Source organism: Panthera pardus, unplaced genomic scaffold, assembly GCF_024362965.1.
Source record: "Panthera pardus isolate Hobbes unplaced genomic scaffold, ASM2436296v1 HiC_scaffold_22, whole genome shotgun sequence".
Lineage (NCBI taxonomy): Eukaryota > Metazoa > Chordata > Mammalia > Carnivora > Felidae > Panthera > Panthera pardus.
Genome location: NW_026526788.1, coordinates 19,019,074 through 19,044,769, shown reverse-complemented (window position 1 = coordinate 19,044,769; position 25,696 = coordinate 19,019,074). Strand labels below are relative to the sequence as shown.

At 39.4% G+C, this 25,696-nt stretch overlaps 1 long non-coding RNA gene across 1 annotated transcript in view; it reads left to right on the top strand.

The window, feature by feature from the left end:
• The window catches only part of LOC109254917 (uncharacterized), a 56,026-nt gene that overhangs the window by 6,030 nt on the left and 24,300 nt on the right, over nt 1–25,696 (top strand). Inside the window, exons 2-4 of the long non-coding RNA XR_002075018.2 lie at nt 2,718–2,885; nt 3,928–4,026; nt 7,024–7,106. This is a non-coding gene — a long non-coding RNA (uncharacterized LOC109254917). The remainder of the gene's footprint in view (nt 1–2,717; nt 2,886–3,927; nt 4,027–7,023; nt 7,107–25,696) is intronic.

The following is a 25,696-nucleotide window of genomic DNA, read 5'->3' as shown; positions in this document are numbered from 1 at the left end:
AGATTTAAAAGAGATGAAAATGACAATTATTAAATGAATTTTGAATGGCAGTTGAATGAATGTGTGAAGTTCTTGCATGTATTTGAGTCATTGCTTTCTATTGTGTTTGATTATACAACAAATATGTATAAGGTACCAGGTTTTTTTTTATGTTTATTTATTTTGAGAGAGAGCATGGAGGGGAGTGGCAGAGAGAAGGAAAGAGAAAATCCCAAGTAGGCTTTGCACTGTCAGTGCAGAGCCTGATGCAGGGTTCGATCTCATGACATGAGCCGAAATCAAGCGTAGGACACTTAACTGACTGAGCCACCCAGGCACCCCAGTATGAAACTCTTTTTTAAGCACATTAGTATTAAGCCATGTAAACCTGCAAATAACCTTATGAGGTTCGTATCATCATAATCAACATTTTGACATTACACGACATTGAGACACAGAGAGATTAAGTGGTTTCCCAGAGGCCGTCAAACAGGGAAGTGGCCAAGCTGGGATTTAAATATAGGGAGACCTATTCTAGCATCCCTGGTTTCTCCAGACTTCATATTTTGTCACTATGAGTTGTTCAAATAATCACAGATGTATGTGTGTCTAAATTAAAAAAAAAAAGAAAATGAGCAGTTGCTGACCCTTAGGGAGAACAGCGATTTAAGACTGAGATTGAATTTTTAATATCATCATGTAAGTAGAAATCCCAAGAAAATCAATAAATCAAGTCATATTTTTTTTAAAAAAGCCTTGCTTTGTATTCCCCACACAATGGAATGTGAAATGTGGTCTACTTGGCACATTTACATGATATGATCTTGTGGTAAGAGCTTCTTGTGTAAATGACCAATCCAGAAAATAGCTTGAAACTTATAAACAAAAACTCCCATGAAGAAAGAGTTCTAAGCATTAAATGTAGGATTTTGTAAAGTAAAATTAGCTTTACTTTTCTCCCCTCTTTATTTTAAAACTGCTTTTGAAAGAATACCTCTTAGTCACCTAAGCTTTTAAAAATACCTGAAATGTTCCTTAAGAGTTATGAATTGTCATGTCCCTTTATCTGAGCTTGGATATGTCAAATATAGCAAAATGGAATTTTACCAGAAAAATCACCCATAGGTTCTGTAGAAGCTGAATTGATTTCAGACACACTTCTTCAGACCCCTTCACCTCAGCACAGTGGTACCTCTCTGGCTCTGTGCACCCTACTGGCTATCATGCTGGGAAAACACCACTCTGGGGTTCACTGCTATTTCCTGGGAGCAAATCTAGTGAGGCAGAATGTACATATTTATGTTTCCTAATTGTTTATACTCAGCAGTGGGACTTGAGTTTTTCCCAGGAAGGTGTTAGCACTGGGCATACCCAAACTGCTCCCACAATCAGGTCAAAGTCCATGTCATGGGAAGAGCTCACGGGGAATTATTGAGGAAATATTGCCAGAGACATATTGCATTCTGGACCACCTGTCCCTTCATGACTTCTGGCTTCCTGAGAGCCAAAACCGAAATCAGTTTTAAATGGTTGGCCTCGCTTAAAATTGAGTTTGAAGAAGATGATTTACTGGGTCACTGACTGAGGACCAGCCTGAAAAGACTCATTTGTGAACACTGTGCTGCTGGTCCCTGGCTCAAGAGGCTCTGGACGGGCTGAGCCACCATCAAGATGCCGTATCTTGAGTTCTTGAAGTACTGAGCCTTTCTTTGTTTCTGGAAGAGAAAGTTTTACTCTCTTTATTTATTTTTAATTATTCAATCTTAGGTCTCTAGGCATGAAATGAACAATGAATGAACAAATGCATTTACAATAAGCAGATACACATCACTCTTTGCATGTTTCACTGCCTGCTTAGCTCTAATAATGGGAAATGGTTAGATGAAAAAGGTGGGGTGGTTTTTTTTGGTAAAAGTGTTCAAGATACTAAAATGAGGTTTATTTTCAATAATACAGTTTCATTTGACAGGTGGTAAAAATTCAGATCACTCTGTCAAGTAATCATATTAGAATCACAGTGCTGTAGAAATTAGTGCTAATAAAGCCAAAAACTCATGATAGAATAAGAGGAGGAAGGAAGGAGAATCATCAGTAAGTAAATTATTTCTTTGATAGTTCTAAAAATATCTTAAAAATCAAGATCTCAGTACAATTCATCTGTTCAAGGACAATCTTTCCTTTAAGCAATGATGTATAATTCTACTTGTTTTGTAGGCTCTAGTGGAACATTTATTTATTTATCATGCAACCCATGAGAATATTTGTGTCTGGGGGATTGATAGACATGCGAGTGCCAGTAAGCTTCTCTGTTATTCAGAACCACATCAGGGCAGCAAACCCAGAGTATTCGGACAATTTGATAATGCATAGTAATAATTCATGGCATTTTAGTCACCAAACCAACAGCAGACATTTGATGCATGTTGATCAAGGACTGATATGTGAGAGAACTTTTTCCAACATTTATATATTAGAGCAAGGACACCTGAATGCCAGTCACTAAATTGCCCTGAGCTTTGCTTTCCCCTTTCTGTATATGTGCTTATTTGGGAGAAAGATGTTTGCACTGACCAGCTGCTGATGAGCTGTGTGAACCTGGCTGACCTACAGAATCATAGAGTGTTCTGGATCAAGGGGTCTTCAAGGTCATCCAGCCAGTCTACTCACAGGATCCTCGAGGCTCCACGGAGACAGTGGAATCATTTGTGATCATAGTCTTTCCTGGGCTTTCTTGACAGGTGTATCTGTTTCCCCACTTCAGGGTCCAGGCTTCAGTTATAATTATATTCTCATGTGCTCCCTACCACTGTGGAGGAACCCCTCTTCCTGCCGACTCTGCAGAGCCTTCTGTCTTTTGTAGCGGCTGCAGTAGAAGGCAGGGAAGTGCCCTTTCCTGGACTGACCAGGTAAGAATTAAAAAGCATTTTGAAGTAAAGTAAGCTTTTTTTTTTTTTTTTTTGCCGGGGGTGGGGTGGTGGGGTGGGGTGGTACTTAAAAGTCTTTTGACCTGTAATGCCCTCTCCATAAAAATTCTATGATCAACTTACCCCTTTGTAAGTTGAAAACTGTATTTTTCTCTTTCTCAAATATTGTTCATCATTTCCCCTCTAGCCTTTTTGGAAATTTTTCCTAGAGACAGCCCATGATATTTTAATACCATAGACAAATTGTGTATTTGTTTATGTTTTGTGCTCTCTGGTGGAACATTTGTTTATCATACAACCCATATTGTATGTATATTTGTGTTCTATAATTAGGAAGACTTAGATTTTTTTCACCTCCAAGGACCAAAGTTTGCCTTCACTGATAACTCAGGCTCTACCCAAAGAGCTGACAAATTAGAAAGGGCCCATTTCTGAGCCTTCAGGTGGCTGTGGGAAATCTCAGTGTGTGGCACCAGGCAGGGGGGCTGAACTGAACAGTGAGGCTCTGGAAAAGGAAATGTTTGCTTCATTATAAACTAGAGAATTTTGAGAGCTGACATGCAGCATATTTTGTTAAAAAAAAGAAGGGTTCAAATCATCCCCCAAATTTGTCAGTGTCAAAGTTGAGTGGGTGGAAGACAGCACTGACTGTGGTGCAATAGGGCAGAAAAGAGAATGCCAACTCAGCGCACACAACGAGCACTTAATAAGCAAGGATTGTGTGCCTCACCTCCACCTGCATTATTCATTCAACTCTTCCAGCACGTTGCTGAAGTGCTGTTATCAAATTAATTTTATAGATGAGACACTTTGCCTTAGAGCTGTGAATCTGCAGAGGTTGGGAGGATGGGAGGGGCCAAGCCAGGGCACATAGCCAAGCTGACCTTCTAACTCCGTGCCCTCACTCAAAGGCGATAACACCCACTAGAGTTCAAAAGAGGCTTGTCTGGGAATGAGTTCATTGTTGGCAAGGCAAGAAGTCATTGAAGGATTGGTGTCATTATTTTAAGCTTCGTCTTTTTAGAGGATCCTGTTCTACTGTCTTCTGGTACCTAAATGGTGACTGTGTCTGGTATATCAGAGATGCATGTGCATGACTGAGAGCTGAATCTTGCTGGAAATTGTGAATAATATGTATTAATTACACACTTTACATTTGTTTTACAGTATGTTTGGTTTATATGGTTACAGTCAGCCTTGTGCATTTCTCCCAACCTACTTTGTCAGATATCAAGTAGTGTTGGGCCAGTCTTCCAGGCCATGACCCTCCTTTTAGCTGCCCTTTTGTGATGTTCCCATTCCAGGCTGGACCTCTTGTCTACATTATTCCAGTGTCCCCAGGATGAAAATCGTAGGGCAGTTTTATTCTCTTTTGTTACTTTTTTATTCCTAACACTTATAATCATTCTTAGCATATAGGAAGCGCTCAATATCTGTTGAACACATAAATGATGAGGGATTATAGAGGATCACTGAATTTCAGTGCTACCTTTGACCTTTACCATGGGGGTCACGGCATATTTATAAATACCAGATGGTAACCTCAACAACACGTTGGTGAATAGTTACTTTGTCTTTACCCAGTGAAATGGGTCATAAACTTTGGATGATAATATATCCTTAGGTTTCTGCTTCAAGGTGTTGGACTGAACACATGCATATAAAACCCCAGAAGAATGTTAGTAAAGAACAATCAAAGGTGGTAAAACCTTTAACAGTAAAACATCAACAATTGAAAGAGATGTCAACAGAATTTCTGGAAGAAAAGAAGCTTGTGAAGGCACGTTGGTGGAGGAAACAGAGCTGGAAATGGGCAGAGGGGAGCTGCACAAGAATCTGTTCCCCAGGGAGCCAGTGGTGGAACCAGGTCTCACTGGTCTGGGATTGTGCCCATGTCTTCCCATCTTCTTCAGAGATGTCATGTTGGCAACTTGAAATTGGTCTTGCGGGGAGTACAGATCAGGGTCTCCCTCCCTTCTCTCTAGCTGGTTGTTAATCATTTACCAGCATATCATTGAAAGGAACCCCATAGAAAATCCACTTTGGGTGTCCTGGTCCAAAAGGTAAGAATAAAGGGTGAGACCCCAAGAGAGAGCAGAGATAATTAAAGGTCTAGACCAGCAGTGCCAATTGGCCCTACTCTTTTTACCCTGTTTCTGCCTGCTACTTGGCATTCACCTCAATGCAAAACCCTATAGCCCCTATAGCGTCTCCTCTAAAGCATGGTTTTTTTAACCTTAGCTTGCTTCATGATCAGCTGGGGGCTTGTTCACACACAGATTGCTGGTCTCACTCCCAGGGTTTCTGATGCAGTTGTTCTGGAGTGGATAACCAGAATTTACAGTTCACAAATTTCGGACAGTGCTGCTGCTGCCCGTCTGGGACCACACACTGAAGACCATGTTCCAAAGGAGTTAGAGGAGAATGACCCTGCACTGTCACATGCTTCTCATTTAGATACGCACTGCTCTGTGTCCTGAAGTCAGTGTCCCAGGCCATACACTCTTCCATTGGAGACAGCCCATTCACTCTGTCATTCAGCTGTGAGGCCTGTGGAGGAAACAAAGCCAGCCGTTCAGTAACTTCCTAGAAACACCCTCATCTTTTCTGTAGGTGTTAAGCATTTTCTAGACAGGTCAATGTAACCTCTTCATTAGTTTTCAACTTCACCATCAGCCTTTGGTCAAAACACAGTTGATGTGATCATGTTTACCAAAAAAGCCTCTATGTGCTATTAATGTAAGAATAGAGAAAATGGCACAAATTGGAGATCAAAATTTGGAAGACTGGCAGAAAAAAAGAATACAAACATAAACATTTTACATAGTAAACATCTAAGTGACTGTTTAAAGTTGATAGCAAAATATACAGAATTTTAGATATATTATTCAACTCTACCAAGACAATCAATAAAAGAACTGGGAAATTTTGCATATCTCAAAAATTGAAAGGATTAAGAAAGAAGTATCATGAAGAAATAAGTCCTTATTTTTTATAGCAGGGAGTAGAGTTGGTGAAAGAAAATAAAGAAATGGAGACATAAGCATATTATTTAGAGTAGTTTGGAAGTAACAGTCAGAAATAAAGACAGACATGGTTAAAAGCAATGACCTCTGAGAAGCAGATAGCTTGTGTGGAAATTGGGGAGAACACTGGTGCTTCTCATTATAAAACCCGTACTGTCTTATAATTCCAGTGGACATGTGAATGTATCTTTTTTTTTTTTTTAATGTCATTTCCATTGAGATGACTTGTTGGTACGGATAGTCATAAGCATTTATAATTTACAGCTTTCTTTGAAAATGGACAATGGATACACAAGCCTTTTTAATGCAGGAGTTCTGGCAGAAAATATGCTATTCTTTGTAAATAAAACCCTGGCCTGCTCACAGAATGCTCACCTGAACTAAAATTATTACCAGCTGACTGATAATTGACTGAACAATTTCATTTTCCAACCAGCTCTTTGAGTTTTTGGAGACTGCCAGTAGTAATACAAGCAAATCAAGAGGCTGATTGCTTCTACATCAGTGGCTTCTAATAGACCCCAAAACAGATTGCAAATTGTCCTAACACCCAAGCACCCTAAGGTTGTTTAAAATCATAATCCACACATTACCAGCTTTCACACATGTCAACAACGTGCTGCCCTATAAACTACCTTATGATTTGAAGAAAATGGTATATTTAGTCTGACAATTTCCAGTTGTAACGAGGTGAATTTGTTCAATGTCTTATAAAGACTATAATGGTCTCTGGCTTTATGTGTGTCTTGTGTATGGACAGATCATATTTTTGATTAGAATTTGAGGAGAGGGATTAAGAGCTAGGACTATGAAATCCTGCACGAGATTGCATCCAGTTGCCCTTCCGTCGGCCAAATTCATCTGTTGTTGATTTTGTCCTTCAATAACAGTAAATGGTTAATGAAACTATTGCCCGCCTTTCATTTCAAGTTACAAACTTTTAATATATATGTGGCTTGATGGCCTTCCTTTGCCAAAACGTGTATTTATTCATCAATTTTATGATCTGTAATGATGGGGAATGAGTCATGCCTCAATATCTGTAGCTTTCAAGACCCTGACACAATCATAATGATTGCTATTTTGCATTCTAGGTGGCTATAATTCAACATGTAAGACCTTCTACAGGGAAGATAATGGAGAAAAATTTCTCTATCAGCTGAGACAGCCTGGCAAGGTAAGTGCTGAAAGCTGGCACTTGGTTTTCCTCTGTCACTGAGGGTGGAGTACAGAGACACACACAGGCCATCAAAGTGTATTGTTTGGAGGTATTATATGGTTAGCAGGAACCACAACAACACTGTTTGCTACTTTGTCAACAGCAGGTGGCCTGGAGGAAGGGGATGGAACTGCTGAGATGGCATTGGATTTCCTGGGCCATGTGATTTGTTAAATATCCCTCAGATCATTATTGATCTTGCTTTTGGTAAATTCAAAGTTTGTTCTTCTAAGTATGTAGAGTAAAATGAAAGGGAGAAACAATTGATGATTAATTTTCTATCTAAAAAATTTTCATAGAAAATTTAAGTAGGTTTTTATTTTTATAGATGAAGCCAATGACTTCAGTTCTTCACTGTATTTTGGAAATTTCTTCTTTCTAATTTTGGAGGCATTGGATGTCCGTGTATATTATCAGTCAGCTGGCACAGGTATCGTTCATTCCAGCACATTGGGCTTCCTTGAAGCGATGTCCTGTATCAGCTCTCAGAGAGTACTGCCAATATCATATTTCTTATTGAATGAAATTTCTCGTCTCCAGAAATGCTTCTTCCACCCTTGAAACAATATCCCCAAAAGGATCTAGGAAAGGTGAGGGTGTAGAATATTTTTGGTATAGATTGGTTTGGTAAGATAGAAACAGAAAACCAGCATTAATTACTTTTTGGACTAGATTTGCATGTGGTCTTACACCATTTAACTTCTCTCTCTTTCTAATGTTTACACCTGTAAAAAGATTTCCAAAGGACTCTTTTGATTCTAAAATTCAGGGTTTATCAAGAATTAGTTGTGTTGGTGAGGATGTTTCCAAAATGCATAGATGTTGGTTATTAGTAGAGGGTAGGGAAAAGAGCTTGGCTCCCCTTCTGTCCGGTCTGTGGGCTCACAGAGGACAGGTGTGGCTACTTTGTTTGGAAGCACTTTCTGGATTTTACTAAAGCATCCTGCGGGCATTGCCTTGGTCAATGCTTATGCTCAATTCCTGTGAATTCAGACCCTGGGTGGGGGCGGCTGCTGTAACTCATGGGGTCGCTGTGTCATGTATTTTCTCTTACACTAAGAGGACCACAAGGCCATCAAGAAAAAGGAACATATTCTGTAGTCTCTTCTATATTTTTAAGGACACGATCATAAGGACAGGTGCTGATGGAGTTGCAGAATGAAATGGCAGTGGTGACCTTTGTACTTGCGGGGGTGGGGGCTGGGTGGATGGGCTAGGGTCATAAGCTTTCAGACCTGGGGTCATTTAAATGATGGTGCTGACAAATAACAGGACTGAGACTACTGAGAAAAGGCTGTGGGGTGTGGGGAGGCTGCTGGTGAAGCAAGTGAAGCTCTTCTTGTTTCTCTGAATTCCTGCTCCTTTGATTGTCACCCCAATTCTTGTTCCTTCCAGAGCAAAGCTCCTCTTCTTCCTCTGTTTCCTCTGCTCTTAATTTGCAATTTCTCCAGTTTATCCCACCCTCAGAAATAACTCAGCATGCCTGTCCTTCACAATAGGGCATTCAAATTCAACCCTCCTTTTGTTCTTTTAGCCTTTATTTTTAAAATAAATAATTGGAGATGAGTGCAAACCACCCATCATGATTTACTTTAAGAAAGTCATGTCATGATTGTTTGGAGGGGAAGATTCGTAATAGCTAACATGAGTTATGAATCATTAAGGCAGAAGAAAACTTTCAGGGAGAGCAGAGCAGAAATTGGATTTGCTGTGACACAGTGAGAATGCCATCAAAATGTGCAGTGACATTTGTACATGTCATAAGGTGATTATTCTGCATCTAAGCTCTGACAAGGTCAGACCTCAGGTGCTGTCTTTAAGATTAAGAAAATGAGGGTTGACAGCAGCAGGCTGGGTTTAAAGAAATTCAAATGTTTAAGCATTGAGGAGGTTGTTTTGAGAGGAGAATATGGGACAAGGAATAGAGTCATGATGCAGAGGTTCATTGTGGATGAGGATGAGAAGAGATGTAACCTGACAGTAGTTCAACGTGCAGAACAATGATACCGGTCATAATACAGAAAGCACATGCATGTGGGCTACTGAAAGACTTATGGTGTTTTATTTATTTATTTTTTCACTGTTTATTTATTTTTGAGACAGAGAGAGACAGAGCATGAGCAGGGGAGGGGCAGAGAGAGAGGGAGACACAGAATCTGAAGCAGGCTCCAGGCTCTGAGCTGTCAGCACAGAGCCCGACGCGGGGCTCAAACTCACAAACGGTGAGATCATGACCTGAGCTGATGCCTAACTGACTGAGCCACCCAGGCGCCCCTGAAGACTTACTATGTTTAAGAAAAGTAAATTTAAAAGGATAATTATGCAGGACCGAAAGAGGGTGCTATGTTTCTGCTTATGCATATGCATATCCGTTGACTTCATCCTATAAAAACATCAAATTAATACTAAATGCATTGACAGCTAGAGTTAAAATGAAAATTATACCAAGACAATTTTGTGAAGTCAGAACAAAATTGGAGGCCCTGCATTGCCTGATTTCAGGACTCACCACGAAATTTGCAGTAACCAACATAGTGTTCTGTTGGCATGTGAATAGACATATAGATCAAGGGAACAGAATAGAGACACCAGTAAATGGTCCACACATATTTGTCAATTGATTTTCATCAAAGGTGACAAGGCAATTAAATGGGGAAAGGAGAGCCTTATAAAAAATAGTGTTAGGACAATTGGCTATCCAAACGGAAAATAAATAAATATCAGTTCTCTTCTCATGTGGTACACAAATAATAAACCAAGATAGCTCATAGACGTAAATGTAAAGGCAAAAATTAAAAGTCTTCTAGAGGAAAACATCTTTCTGGTCTATGGTAAGCAAAGATAGCATGAAAACTAAACTATAAGAAAACAGGAAAACAGGGAGGCACCTAAACTAAAAACTTCTGCTCTTCTAATGAAAACGGCAAGAAAATAAAAAAAGGCAAGCCACAGATTGGGTGAAAACCTTTGTAATATGTATACACTTGTCAAATGATTTGTATTCATAACACGTAAAGAACACTTACAACTCAATGATAGAAACTAAACACAATTTAAAAACGGGCTTCAGATTTGAAGAAACACTTTAAAAGTAAGATACAAATGCTGGTCAATACATAAAAATATGCCTGACATCATTAGTTATCAGGAAAATGCAAATTAAAACCACAGTGAGATACTTTTAGTCACCACTAAAATGAGAACACACCGAAAGTACCAAGAATTTGACGAGAATACAGAGCAGCTAGAACTTTCCTAGATTACTTTTGGAAATTTAAAATTTAAACCCACCGTGAGAAAAAACTTGACAGTTTTTACATTGTTAAATTTACATTTATCATATGACCCAGTAATGCCCACTCATACACATTTACCCAAGATAAATGAAACATTTGTTCTTGCAAATACTTACATGTATGTGCTCCAAGCCCCTTCTCTTGTCATAGACACAAACTGGAAGTATCCAGGTTCCCACCCACAGAAGAAGAGGTAAACAAACTGTATCGTATTCACAGATTGGAATATTATTCAATATTTAAATGGACCGATCTGTTCATTTGTGTAGAACACAGACAAATATGAGGAACATACTTGTGATGGTTAATTTTATGTGCCAACATGGCTGGCCCACAGTGCCCAGTATGTAGTCAAACATTATTCTGGATGTTTCTGTGAGGGTGTTGTTTGGATTATATTAATGTTTCATTGATGAACATTTAAATCTGTGCTCTTGGAGAAAAGCAGATCGCTCTCCATAATGTGAGTGGGCCTCATCTAGTAAGGGGAACCCTTAGTAGAACAAAGCAGAGCTCCTCTGAGTGAGAGGATATTCTGCCAGCAGAAGGCCTGGGACTTGAAGTGCAATATCATTGTCTCCTGGGTCTCCAGTTTGCTGGCCCACCCCACAGAGTTTGCACTTGCCAGCCTCTAAAATTGTATGACCCATTTGTATAACCCTATACACACACACACATCCTACTGATCCTGTTTCTCTGGAGAACACTGGCTAATACGGTTATGCTTAAAAAGAGCAGCTCTACACAAAAGCATGCATATAGCTGACCCTTCAACAATGCGGGTGGGACCTGTGTGGGTCCACTTATGTGCAGATTTTTTCTGATAAATGCAGCACAGCACTGTCAATGTATTTTTTTCTTCCTTATGATTTTAATGACATTTCCTTTTCTCTGGCTTACTTTATTGAAACAACATAGCGTGTAATATATACAACATGTAAAATACATAGTCAGCTGTTTATGTTGTGGGTAAGGTTTCTTTCTGATCAACAGTAGGCTATCAGTAAAGTTCTCGAGGGAGTAGAAAGGTACATGTACATTTTTGACTATATCCCTAACTCCTAGGTTGTCCATGGGTCTCCTGTACTGTATAATTCTGGAAAAGCCAAATTTAATCTATGGTGACAGGAAGCAAGTCAGGTGTTTCCTGAGGCTGGAATTTGGGGGAGAATGAGACACAGGGTACATTTGGAAGATGTTCTTAATTTCAATTGTAGAAGTGATTACGCTTATACATAAGTTTGTCAAAATTCACCAAGACGTCCACTTAAAATGGGTGCATTTTTTGTATGCAAATTATGCCTATGTAAAGTTGATTTTAACAATACAACGTTTTGGGAAACCTGGCTCAGTGGGTTAAGTGTCTGACTCTTGGTCTCAGCTCAGATGTTGATTTCAGTATCATGAGTTCAAGCTCTACATAGAGCTCTATGTGTGGAGCCTACTTAAAACAAAAAAACAAAACAAACAAACAAACAAACAAAAAAGGTTAAAAGATAGGAGAAGTTTTGCACAGGCTTAGGGCTATTTCACCAGAAATAAATGAAGGCTTTTCTACATGGTGAACTATGGAGGACACAATTTGTTTGGCACCATGGAGAAGGAATATTCTGAGGTTATCTCAGGGCTTGAACGCTAGTGATGGGGAAAACATCCCAAAGTTGAGCCAATAGAGGGGTAGAAAAAGCATTGGAGAAACTTAAATACAATATGGCAAAGTAGAGAGAGATACTTTATAGCAGGCATTTTTTGATATGAAACTTCCAGAACAACTGTAGAGAACATTTATAGAGAATATGAGATGTCAAAAAAATAAAGACTTGGCTAACAAGGAACTGACATTAAATCTGGACACATCAGCCAATGGCTCTGTTTTATCATTTCCCCTTGGGGAACTTTTTAGAAAATACAGATGTCAGACCCGTACACCCAATGAGTCTCAATCTTAGGTAAGGCTTAGACATCTAATTTTTTTTTCCTAGTGTTCTGATGAGCAGTCAGGCTTGGGAAACACTGCCATGAGATAATTCGTAGGGCATAGGAAAAGTTTCTGAATGCACATAACAGGTGGTGAGGAAGTGACGATGTAGCCACACAGGCATAAATTCTCCAGAGAGACTGACCTTCACCTTCCTGAGTTAAATTTCCATAAGGGAGACTTACAAATTGCAATGCAGGAAAACAAACTGTCTTTGGTCGTATCGTATTTTTGCCTGGATTGTTAAGAACTACAGAATTTGTCTGGATTAAACCAAACAGGATTTGAGAAATGTTAACTATATTAAAGAACCAATTCCAAAATTCTCATTATGAACTGATTACATTAAAACACAAAAGATTAGTCTGTCAAATACTCTTTCACTGAGAAAAAATGAGATCAAAAAAACACCATTCATAGACTTTCATGCATTTGAGAACCTTTATATAATTAAAATTTAGCACAAATAATTGTATGTCATTAAACATATTGATAAGCTAAATGCAACTCTGAGAAGTTGTCACATTTGGGCTGAAAAATGATTAGATTGGCACACCTTTTGACCTCAATCTCCATGAAAAATGATTCAAGTAAGACAAATTAGACTAAGAGGAATATAGGAACAATTTCTTGTTGAAGAACAAAGCCATGTTATAAACCCCTGATTGCAAGAAGGTGGTTTTAAAATCTTGAATATAATTAACTTCATATCTTTGTGGAATGAAGGCTAAAATATCCTTACCAGCAGAAAACAGACTTTTTAAAATGCTAAACTATTTTAGCTATAATTTAGGGCTTTCTCTTTTTGGACGTTTAGCTTGAAATCTCAGCCTCTGAAGTTGGAGAGGCTCTTTAGACAAAGAAATTGGGTATATAACTGTATTTGCAGGGAATCACTGAGGCCTGGAAACTGCTTGTTAAAGGCTTACGTCAGAGTTCATTTTGAATTTTGCTGCAGATAACTTACTGCTCAGTATCTGTGAAGCATACACCATTCTGATTTTGAAGTGCAAAAGCAATAGAAAATCCTACACTTGGAAGGGTTATTATTGGTTATCTTTTCTCCTTTTCATACCGTCTTCTTCTATGTGCTTTTCCCGGGCAGACTCCAGCCTCCACTTTAATACGTCTTGTGCTAGGAGGCTCACTCCCTTATGATACCATTTCATTGCTAGAGAGCCTTCCTGAAATAACAGGGCATCCGTATGCACAGCATTTCTTTAAATTCTACACATTGACTCTAGGTTTACAAAATGCCCACAGGAAATTTACATTTCTGCATTTTACCCCATTGATACCTGGAAAAGCATAATGTTCCCCATGAATTCTGTATTTCCTGGGTTGAAAATGCCCTGTTCCTATAGCTTCTTATGGAATATTTCTTCTCACCTACAGAATAATACCAAATGTTTTATCATGATTAGATGATTATCTTAATCATCTAATTTCTGCTTCATTTTGTTTTAAGTTTTACCACCTGTCACTCTCTGATACCTCTCCTATACGCCACCATGCTAAAATACCTGTGGTTTGCCAAACACAAGGTGCTCTTTCACAGTGATGCATTTGGAGACATTCTTTCTCCTGTGCCTGAAGAGCTGTCCTACCCAGCAAACAGCTATCATTTTTTAGGCCTTGGTTTCGTGACTCCTGCTCTGGAAGTCCTCCTAGATCCTTCCAGGATTGGACAGCTTACCCTCACCCCTCCCCCTCACTGCCTGCCAAAGGAGGGCAGCCATTTTCATGTTGCTTCTGAGTTGCATGAAAAGGATATTCAACAAATGTCTTGGGGATGCATAGCCTCATAGCTCTAACTCTAGATATTAGACCAGCCCTGACTCCGTAGCCCCTTTGTGATAATTACAATGCACCAGGATTATGGGCATGAAAATAAGTGAGAACATATGCTCTCATCAAGTGTCAGGTTCATTTCTATGTTCCCAGGAAGTCACAGGTGCCAGAGCTGAGCTATTCAGGAGAGTGGGCTTTCCATTTCACCTGCTCTGACCCATAAGGTCACATGCATTCTTTGTAAGTTATTTCCTTCAGGCCGCCCTTCACTCCACTTTCTCTTTGTTCCCTCCTTGACCTCTGGCTTTCAGCCTCTGACATGTTTCTGACCTCCTCCATTTCTCTTCTCCTTACTGATGCCAGATTCTGGAACCCCTCTCTCCTTTTTTCACTCTGGCATTGTCAGTTCTGTCCCTGGACCCTGTCTACACCACAGGATGATGTTTTCTTCTCATCCCATGTTGCTATCACTGCATCACGGTCAGTACTGGGCATAAAGTGGCAGCACATGCTACGAATTGAAGCCATGGATGGAGATAGGCATGTCTGGGAACTGGTGGCCAAGGGAGAAGAGTGGACCTGGAAACAAGTAATTCTTCTGAAAGGTAAGGACAGGTGCACTGGACAAATCCAGGCAGGTCAAGGTCAGGAGAGACACAGATCGTGAGAACCAGAGCATCCATCAGGAGAAAACCCAGGTGAGAACATGTGACCAGCTCCAGCACAGCACAAAGCCTGGAGGCTACTGGGCAGTTGGTCAAAGTCCAAGCAGGTAGCAACTATTTTATGGCCCCTGAGTGGATATGAGGTGGGTTGTACCCCCTGTTGTTCTGAGAGAGCAGCAAGGGGGTCACAGCCCTGCCCTCAGTCTGTTTACACTTGAGCTGGGGACACTTGCAAAATAGCAGTTACATCTTTTTGTGACAAAGCTGTGACTGTGGCAGTGCAGGTGCTCTGGGAACACTTAGCAGGGATTCCAGTCCTGCCCCCACCTATCTGAATTCCAGGGGTCTTGTGGAACCTGGAATTCCACAAGATTCCACTGGTAGGGCAACCCCTACCAGTCTCGGGCTTGCCCTCCCTCTGCCCTGATCTCCCCTCTGTCCCCTGGGACTTGGGCTGGCCCTCCCTCTCCTGTGACCTTCCCTATGTCCACCCACCCCTCTCCAGTCTCAAGCTTGCTTGCCCTCCCTCTCCCGTGAACTTCCTTCTGTCCAACCCCTGCTCCCCAGTCTCTGGCTGCATGGCTGGACCAGGTAACAACACTGCTGCTCTCTCTTCTGCTTAGCAATCCTTTTATTTATATCACGTTCACTTTCTAATTCATCATCGGAGTGGCTGCTCCAGTCCTGTCCCTTCCAATCAAACTCAGATCCTTGATCCTCACCACATGACCTTGTCTCCCATTTTCCTGAGCAGATTGAGGTCACCTAGTGAGAATTCGTTCATCCCTCCAGCTCCTGCTGCCTGCCAAAATGCCACCCTGCTGCATCTAATTATTTCTGTGCTTTTCCTCACCTCTTTTCTTTCTTTCTGACTTAGGAAAGCAGGTAACATTCCTCCATGATGCTTATACCTCACTGCCCCCCCCCCCATGCTTTGCCCCCTGCCCCTTCCTTCTGTGGCACTCCTCTGCTTCCCTCCCTCTCCTTGGAAGCCTCAGTTTCTCCCTCTGCACCTGCTGCTTTTCTGGTACCAGAATGCATGCACACATGCTATACTCAATCTGAAAATATCTTTTCCAGATCCTGAGTGTCCCCTTACCATTTAATTTACCACTTCCTTCCTGTCCTCACCAAACCCATGCACAGGTGGAAACACCCCATGTTTATTTGGCAATGTGTTGGTAACTTAAGAAAGGAGCATTGGGGCACCTGAGTGGTTCAGTCGGTTGAGCGTCCAACTTCAGCTCAGGTCATGATCTGGTGGTCTGTGAGTTTGAGCCCCGCGTTGGGCTCTGTGCTGACAGCTCGGAGCTCGGAGCCTGGAGCCTGCTTCAGATTCTGTGTCTCCCTCTCTCTCTGCCCCTCCCCTGCTCATGCTCTGTCTCTCTCTCTGTCAAAAATAAATAAACATTTAAAAAAAATTTAGAAAGGAGCATTGAACTTAGGTATCTCTGTTGTTCTGATTTCTCTCCATATAACACCTGCCGATATGGGCTGCTGTAATTTCTAAATAAACAATAAATAACCCTCTGAAAGTGATAGTAGAATGCCTGGTGAAAGAGCAACACACAACCCCAAAATATGTCTCTTTGGCATATTGATTATTCTGAGCTGGCTATTTTTAAGAAACAGCAGACAACTGAGTAGAAGTTACCCTTTTGTAAGAGGTATTTACATGTATATGGGGAGTCTCCATCTGTAGGAGAGTCTCCCTCCCTGTACCAGGAAGAGGATGGCTGACTCTCCAGAAACGCTTATGGATGGAGGAGGAAGGGACTAGACATATAACCTTATACTGTTTACTGTCTTTGTTACCTGTGAACCCTTGTTACTGGCCACTGTTTCCTGGTAACCTTGCAAAACTGCTTCCTTTGTCCCCATGCCTTGTCTGTACCTAGAGATGGCATTCAAGGTGGTGGCCTGGGCCATTTCAGGGAGTTGCTCTTTTCCTGCATTTCTCCATGTACATAGGAGGTACACATGTTATCATGTTTGCTTTTGTACATATGTTTGATTTTCTTCTGTTACTCTGTCTTTTATGAGGGGAAGAGGTGTTGGTGGCAGCCAAGAACATAGAAGAGTAAAGGAAAAATTATTTTTCCTCCCCTTCACTGGCAAAAAGTGAGTTTAAATTATCCTTATTAAGCCATCTTCCTTAGCCAGTAGTCCTTTCTTAGTATTCATAATTTCTAGTTAAATCAAGTTTCTAATATTGTACTTTGCACATTGATGAGCTGCTGGGTATGAAGGTGGTCATGAGAATAATGAGCCAAATGGAAATTCAGAGTCGAGCCCCTATTCACTTATTATGACTGTGTAGGCAAGAAACAAAAAAGAGGCACCTGTTCCGGGGTATTCCAATTTCCCCCAAGAAACGGAACGTGGAGAGGTTGAGATGAAGGTAGCACAGATGGGGGGGTTATCCCACAGCTTCTGATGGAAGGACTTGTGCATGTTTATGAACCCCAGGTCTGAGGAGAGACCACAGGGACAGGGCTAGATGTGGGCAGGTGCTGAGTCAGAGGGGAGATAGATTCCTTAGCCAACGTCCCATTGGGATTGAGAGTGCCTGCTTTAGGGGTATAGATATGCATGTGAACATCTGTAGCCCAGGCTGGGGGCACCCCACCTTCCCAGTCCTTGACTGCTACTCTCTCCTGAAAACTGCTGTGAGGGAACAACTAAGATTTCAAAATAAGCAAGAGTATTTGAAAAGTTAGGAGTAATCAACAATTTAAGAAGAATTTTAAAAGAAAGCTGCTTGTTTAGATACTAATTTGGTTAATATCCAACAGACATTTCATGTTCCACCAGAGAGAAATTATTTGCATATCTACTAGGCAACAATCTTTGAATTAACCTTTGCCTCTCAGACTTGTAAATTGCTCAGACAATAAAAGTCATGTCTAGCATTGCACTGAAAAAAAAGCAGTACTGTCTTACCTGTTTCCAAGTTTGAGATAATTTTTCTGACACTATGAAATGTGGTTATTCTGACCTACCTTACAAGGTTGTTGTAGTAAATAAGGGATTGTCTGTTAAGCCCATACAAATTATATAGTGATCACTCACATGCCAGATGCTGTTACTATCAGTAGATCACCGCAGATTCTCCTCCAAAACTTTTGCAGCCTGATTCTCCCTGCACTGTTCAACTGAAATGTTCTGTTGGAAGGGACATCTTGATCGCTAAGTTAATTGGCCTATTTTCAGATATCACCATTACCATATTTCCCTCTAACATTTGGCCCAATTATCTCCCATTTCTTGAAAATTTCTCCTGCTTCCAGTCCCTTCTCATGAAATCGTTTCATGACATACTCTTCTATCATCAGCCTTTGCGTGTGAGCATCCCTGCAATGATTCAACATCCTCCGTATCCTTCTCTCCATGCTTTTGTATCTCAAACAGACATCCATATTTCTAGTCATCCCCCCAGTATCAATTTGGGACATATTTTCAATTACATCTGGGGAATTTCCACCTGTACATTTTATCAACATTTTACAATAAGCCCATCTTATTTTATTTGCTTCTCTAATTTCTGAGAAGCAGCCAATATTCTAAGATCTTAACTATATGCTAAGACACTCTTCACTATAACTTTTGACTCTTCCTCTCCTTTATTCGCTATACTTAATCAATTTCCCAAAGTCTTTGACTTTTGCCTCAAAACATTTCCTCTCCCATGTGAGAGCCCAAAGTCTCACATTGTGGTAGACTACAACTTTGATGGTGCCCAGATGAACTCCGCCTTCAGTATTTATGCATTTCCCCAGTGGTGTACCAAAAGGGATGGGGCAATCAGTCTTAGAATGCAGGCATTGCTTATAGAGAAATTAAAAATATGATAAAATCAACTTAGAGTTTGTCAGCTTTTTGTTATCACCATGTATTTCAATTTGAAACCATGTCAGCGATAGCACACATCTCCCCGCTGGGATGACCCCCTCCCAATACATCCCCACTAGACTGCACACTCCTGTAGTTACTTTGGGATGGAACATTAGCAAGCATGTTCATTCAAAGGCTGATAACACATGCACACTAAAACTTGTCCTTCAGGAATGTTTGTTTTTTTGGGGCTCCCTTTCAACATTTAGCCACCATGCTGTAAACAGCACATGCCACATGGTAACGCCTGAGGAGCTCTGCTCAACAGCCCTACCTGAGTTCCTAACTTTTTGTAAACCTAACAAAGTCTCTTACTTCATCCAGTTATGTTGCAGATCTACTAACGATCTTAAATTATGCATCGTCCAAAATAGATTTTATGTATTATAATAGTGCAAAAACAGAAATGACATAAAAATAGCTGATATAGTCATGTTCTCTGAGAAATACAACTGCAATAAGAATTGGATTTCTTTAGGTCAACATCAATCAACTTAGGGAATAATATAAAAGGTTACTAGTAATTGGCAGGAAGAATTGAGGGTTTTCTGAACTTAATCTGAATTAATGTTTTTAGAATACCAACATTCTCATTCTCTGGTGTAAAGCTCAGAAACATTTAGCATATTGGCAGATCTACAGAGAAGTAAATAAACCTGGGTGACTTCAATAGTTCTTATGATTAAAAAAAATTACTTTAGAAATTCTTTTTTGAAAAATAAAAATACCCAACACTGAGATATCAGAGTGTATGAATACAAAGAAACATGCAGCCCCTATCCTCAGAAACTTTCAATCATTTGAGAAATTGGACATATACATCTACAAAATTTAGTGTAAGAGTTAAACAGTAATGTTTGGTAAAAGAGAAAGAGGTAATTCTCAGAATTACGCGTTTAAGTGCCCAATAAAATACACAAAAGAAAGGTACATGCCTACAACTCAGAAAAAATGCATTTTTCTCTTGGGTCCATATAGAGAAATATTGAGATAAAATATTGGAATGTTGGTAAGTGTCCGACTGTGTGAAATACCATGTGCACTCCATGTTTACCTAACACATCAAAGATTCTAATTTTAATTGTATGCAGCTATGCAAGTCTAAAATGTTTTTCACATTTAAACATTTGTTTTCCCTTTTAATCAAAGTTTGAGCAATCCAGAAAGTTTCCATAAATAGTATGGATCGTTCATTCTGTGAGGTAGAAAGTTTTCCTTCTTACCTTCTAGGCTCTCTGGCTGGTCTAACGATTAAATTGATATTCAGGAGAAAAACAAATTTCTTACGTTCAGGAGCCCCACAAAGGTGTGTGAGGCTCTCAGACAGGCAGTTGAGACTCATGTGCCATCCCAAGCTAAGAAGAAGGGGGCGGGAGTCTGGGACTTCAAAGGGGAAGAAGACAATTCATAGAACATGGGAGAGCAAATGTTTGGTGAACAAATGTTTACCATGCCATGCAGATGAGTCTTTACCATGTAAAGATGTTATCTCTGGTTTTGGGAGGAAGAATTACCTGTCCCCCTCAAGGTCCCTCTAGCTATAATAAGAATCAAACTGATATGAGAGAGATTAATTTCATATGTATGGGGAATCCACACAGACATGGAAATTATAGACAGTCATGCAAGATGAGGTAAATATGCCATCCTGAGCTAAGGTGAAGGGGGTAGGGTCTGGGACTTCAGAGAGAAGGAATGAAGTTCATGGGGCACTAAGAGCAGATATTTGGTAATTAGACATTTGCCCTGATAACCAGATGAGTTACTCACGTAAAATCTATCTCTGTTAATGCCCTAATTATTTTGGGAAAGATCCCTAATTTAGATTCTTCTATATAGTTAAGGGAGCGGCTTTTTTTTTTCCTGAGCCTACAGGGTCTAGATTGACTTTAGCTCAAAATAGTCCACAAGCCAAAGCGTCCCATCTTGAGGGGCCTGTGCTTGCCTTCTACACTGGGAATAGCCCTTCCTGATTTGGGCCCCCGACTATATTCCTTTAGATGGGCAAGGGAGAAGTAAAAAGCTCTTCTTGAGTCTGTTGGTTTTGATTGTCTTGATTGTTGGGCCTTGATGAAATAACCCATATGCCAAAGTGGCACATTCTGGGGTGGCCTGCCCTGAACTCCATCTATTCACTTTGCAAATGATTATTAATGGGCTCTTATCTATGATAGGACACTGTGAGGTTCTGGGGAGGTAAGAGTGAGGAAGATAAACATACTGTCCCTCACTGGGCCAAGAATCTGGAGGATAGGACAACTAAACTAGTACTTACAGTACAGTGGGCAATTCAAGGTATTATATAAACAGAGAGGCGAAGCCAACTTTGGTAAACGAGGGTCAGAGAAGGCTTACTGGGGGCAAGTGGGGGTTGGCCAGAGAAGACGAGGTAAAGGAACTTCACGTACAATAGCCTGGACACTACAGAGAGCAAAAGTTTTGAAGAACTGAAGTATTTCTTAGAATAGTCTTACAGAAAATGTGAATATGTCTATACATATTTATCTATATTTTCTATATCAGTGTGTAACTTCATCTATCTATATCTATTCTCTATCTATCTATCTATCTATCTACCAAAGTAGATAAACATTTATGTAAATTTGTAGCTTGTTTAATTGAAAGCTGATGGTTTGGAAGAAAGCTAGAGGGAGTTTTCGTTGTTGCGTGAATGGATATCATGTTCCATGTCTCTGTACTTGTCCTGGTTTGTCCAGTTCAATAGCTCAACTAACATATTCAGAAAGTATAATGATTGGGGTATTGAAATGTTGAGATGAAAACTCAAGGCCTCAGGATGCATTCGTGGAGAAAACATAACATGGGGATTCGGTGTTGTGCCAAGTGCTGTGGGCTCAGAGCGTGTATACCGGATTCTGAACACACTGGGCTGCAGGAACTCAGAGGGGGCACTTTACCTGGCCTCAGACAATAGGAATGACTGATAATCAAGCTGTGCTGAGCCATGAATCTGCTCCACTCAGTATTTTTTATACCTATTTGTTTCAAGACCTAGAAATCTATAAAAAGTAAGTCATAGGACAGCAAGGGATGAATTAACCTATATGATTTTCAGTGCCTAAAACACACACAGAAAAAAACCTAAATAGTCTTGATTCATTGAAAACGAGACATTTTTATTGTACTTGTGAATGAAAGCAAAAATATGTTAATTAATAAAATTAAAACATAAAAACTTCATGGGTGAAACAACTGTCCTTAATAGAAAATTTAATAGTGAAAAACGTAATGAGTTGTAGTCACATAATGGCAACACCTTCTCAAAATGAGTCCCCTTTATGATGTTGTCAAAGAAAGTAAAGACCATGGCTTAGATTGAAGTAGAATGTTCAGTGCAAAGGCATTGATAATTCCACGGGTCTCATCACATTTGTCAGAACCTTTGTATAATTGTTTAAAGTTCTTAGTGCAGTATTTAAAAGAGCGACTGTGACAAAATTGAATAGGTATGCAGAAAGCAGTCAAAGCAATACAAATTTAAAACTATTTAACATGAAGAATGCAGTGACTTATTCCCACTCTCAAATATATGGCTTTTTGGTTTTGTTTTTTAAGTCATTTACTTTGAGAGAGAGAGCGAGAGCAAGAGTGAGAGCGAGAGAGAGAGAGAGAATGGATCCCAAGCAGCCTCCACACTCAGCACAGAGCCCGATGCAGGGCTGGAAGTCACAAACTGTGACATCATGACCTGGGCTGAAGCCAAGAGTCAGATTCTTAATCAACTGAGCCACCCAGTCACCCCACAAATATATGATTTTTTAGAATTAGAGAATTGATTTTCATTGAAGGGGAGAATTTTCCTCAAGAAAAATACCACTACTTTGTCAGTGAGACCATAGATCTTGGCCTTGATTTTGGGTTCATTGTATTTCAATTTCTATAATTTATGACTTTGTAGTTTGTAGAATAGGAAAATGTTTTATGAAGAAGGTGTGAATGGTAATAAGATTCCACTTTGTAAAATAATTTCTAATTTTTTCTTTGGTTTAAGTCCTGATTTATTATATAATTTTTATATATTCATGCATTGATAGTGTTTTATAAGCTTGAAGGTAGTACTTTATAAATTTTAAAGTTAAAAGCAAACAAAGAGCATAGATATACTTTCATGACTTGAAGTCTCTCTTTCTCCCCCCAGAATGATGGAACACTTCTAGATTGAGAAATAAGCTATAAAAATCCCTTGCTTCTTAAAATATCTCAAGTGAAAAAGAAGCAGCTTTGAGACTGCTATGCTACATCACTTTTAAAGAAACAGATGAGATAATACCCAAAGAATGTGTAATGTAATAATGGATTGGTGTAGCTGTGTCCCTTGATATTTTCACAATGATTGTATAGTAAATTTCTGGTGTGTAACCAGGAAAAGTAATAGGCAGTGGTAGCAAAACAATCTGTGAGTATTTAATGATAAACATATTCTACCATGGATTAAAAATCCTGTTCTGAAAATAAAATACACCAACTTTAAAATGAACATCATGTGCTTTATTTGATTTTCTGAAATTATCAGAGTAGTATCAGAGGCAAAATATATATATCTTTTCTTGAGGTTGTAATTCCTCTTAGACACAAATGGGCCAAGTTGAAAAAGTAAAAAATATGAGAATTATACAGTTAAGTTATTTAAAATATCCAGCTCAAAGGTGAAATTTGGGCATGCTTCAGGATACAATCCTTGAGCATACAAAAGACACAAAAGAAACAAATTAAGTTATGGTGTACATTACCTTGGAGATATATATATTTTTCTCTCTCTAAGAAAGAGAGAAAGAAAGAGAGTATCTATATCTATATCATCTATCTATCTATCTATCATCTATTATAGGGAACATGAATATATACGGCAAGGGAATGAACATATAAATTAACAAATTAGCAAATGAAATAGAAAGCCATATAATTCTGGGTCACCAAAATGAAACTTTAACTCTGATTAAACTAAAATCTTTGCCTCCTTGGGTCTACACTGTTGGAAAATGAGTGATTGAAAATACACATTTAAAATTCAACACTACTAATTTCTTTGATATTGGCCATTGCAACATTTTTCTAGATATGTTTCCTCAGGCAAGGGAAATGAAAACAAAATTAAACTCTTGAGACTACATCAGAATAAAAAGCTTTTGTGCAGTGAAGGAAATCATCATCAAAATGAAAAGGCAATTTACTGTATGTGAGAAGATATTTTTAAATGATATTCTGATAAAGAGTTAATATGAAAAATATATAAAGGACTTATACAACTCAATATAAAAAAATATGTACATGTCCCTATGTAAGCCAGACTTTGTATCTAGAGGTAAGTTGCAGACTGTGATGGAGAAAGTGAGAATCTAAACAACAGATACAGAGAATGGAGTTCTGGGAAGAGTTTTGAGGGCATAGTACCCAGTAGGAGAGAGCTGGCCAGAGAAAGAGTGCCAGAAACCTGCATAGGGTTCCCTTTGACGTTTTAGGTGAATGTTAATCTGAGAATGCATAGGCACCCTATGAAGACAGGAAAGGACAAGTTCTATGGAAAGAATCTGAAAGCTAAACAATTCCTGGATTTCACAGAGGACTGGGAATCATTTGAGTTCCTACCAGCCAAAGTTGAGAGATCTTATTTAATATATTGGGCATTCAGTAGAGACTGCAGAAGGGTCATGACATAGAAGTGGATTAAATTAATCCAAGAGTAGTCTTTACTTGAGTTTCCTTAAAATAAAGTTTTTAATAAGGTGTGAAAGGGGACACGTCAGTGGCTCAGTCAGTTAAGTGTCTGACTTCAGCTCAGGTCATGATCTCATGGTTTGTGGGTTTGAGCCCCACTATCAGCACAGAGCCTGGAGCCTGCTTCAGATTCTGTGCCTCTCTCACTCTTTGTCCTTCCCCCACATGTGCTCTCTCTCTCTCTCTCTCTCTCTCTCTCTCAAATAATCATTTTAAAAACAAACAAAAGTTTTTAAAAAATTAAAATAACAAAAAATATGTGAAAGAATCAAACTGATCTTCAGTAATTTAACTTCCTATCCCCTCCTCCCCAAAATCTAGCAGGAAATAATATAAAATGTTCATCATTCAAAGAAAAACTTCTAGATATATAAAAAAGCAGAGAATATGGCCAATAACCAGAAAAATTAGTATATATAAAAAAGAAAACTAACACAGCTATTGTAAGCATGCTCTATAGTCTCAAATATGTAAACCAAATGTAAACATAATGAAGAGAGAGATGGAAAATTGAAACAACCAATTGCAACTTCTGGAGATGAAAAGTACAATATCTGAAGTGAAATCTCTTTGTATAAAATTAACAGCAGATTTGACACTGCACAAGAAAATCAGTTAATTTGAATGCATAAGAATAGAAATAATCCAAAATGAAAACTGGAAAATAATGTGATTGGGATGACAAAAACCCACCGAGACTTGAAGAGTTATAAGAAATTATCAAGCAACCTAATATTTGTGTAATTGAAGTCCCAGAATGAGTGGGGGAGAGAAAAAAAATCTTCTGAGAAATAATGGCTGATAATCATCCAGATCTACAAAGTTCATGAACCCAAGTAGGATAAACACAAAGAATACCACATCAAAGCACACCACCATCAAACTGCTGCAATTCAATGATAAAGAAAACAATATTAAAAGCAACTGGACAAAAATAAGCATACACAGAGAGAAAAAAAAAGATAAAAATTACTACAGAGGCACCAGGGTGGCTCAGTTGGTTGAGCATCCAACTCTTGATTTTGGCTCAGGTCCTGATTCCCGGATTGTCATATGGAGCCCCATGTTGGCCTCTGTGTGCAGCCTGCTTGAGATTGTCTCTCTCTCTCTCTCTGCCCCTCTCTCCCACTCATGTTCTCTTGCTCACTCTGGAAGAAGATGAAGAAAAAGAAGAAGAAGAAGAAGAAG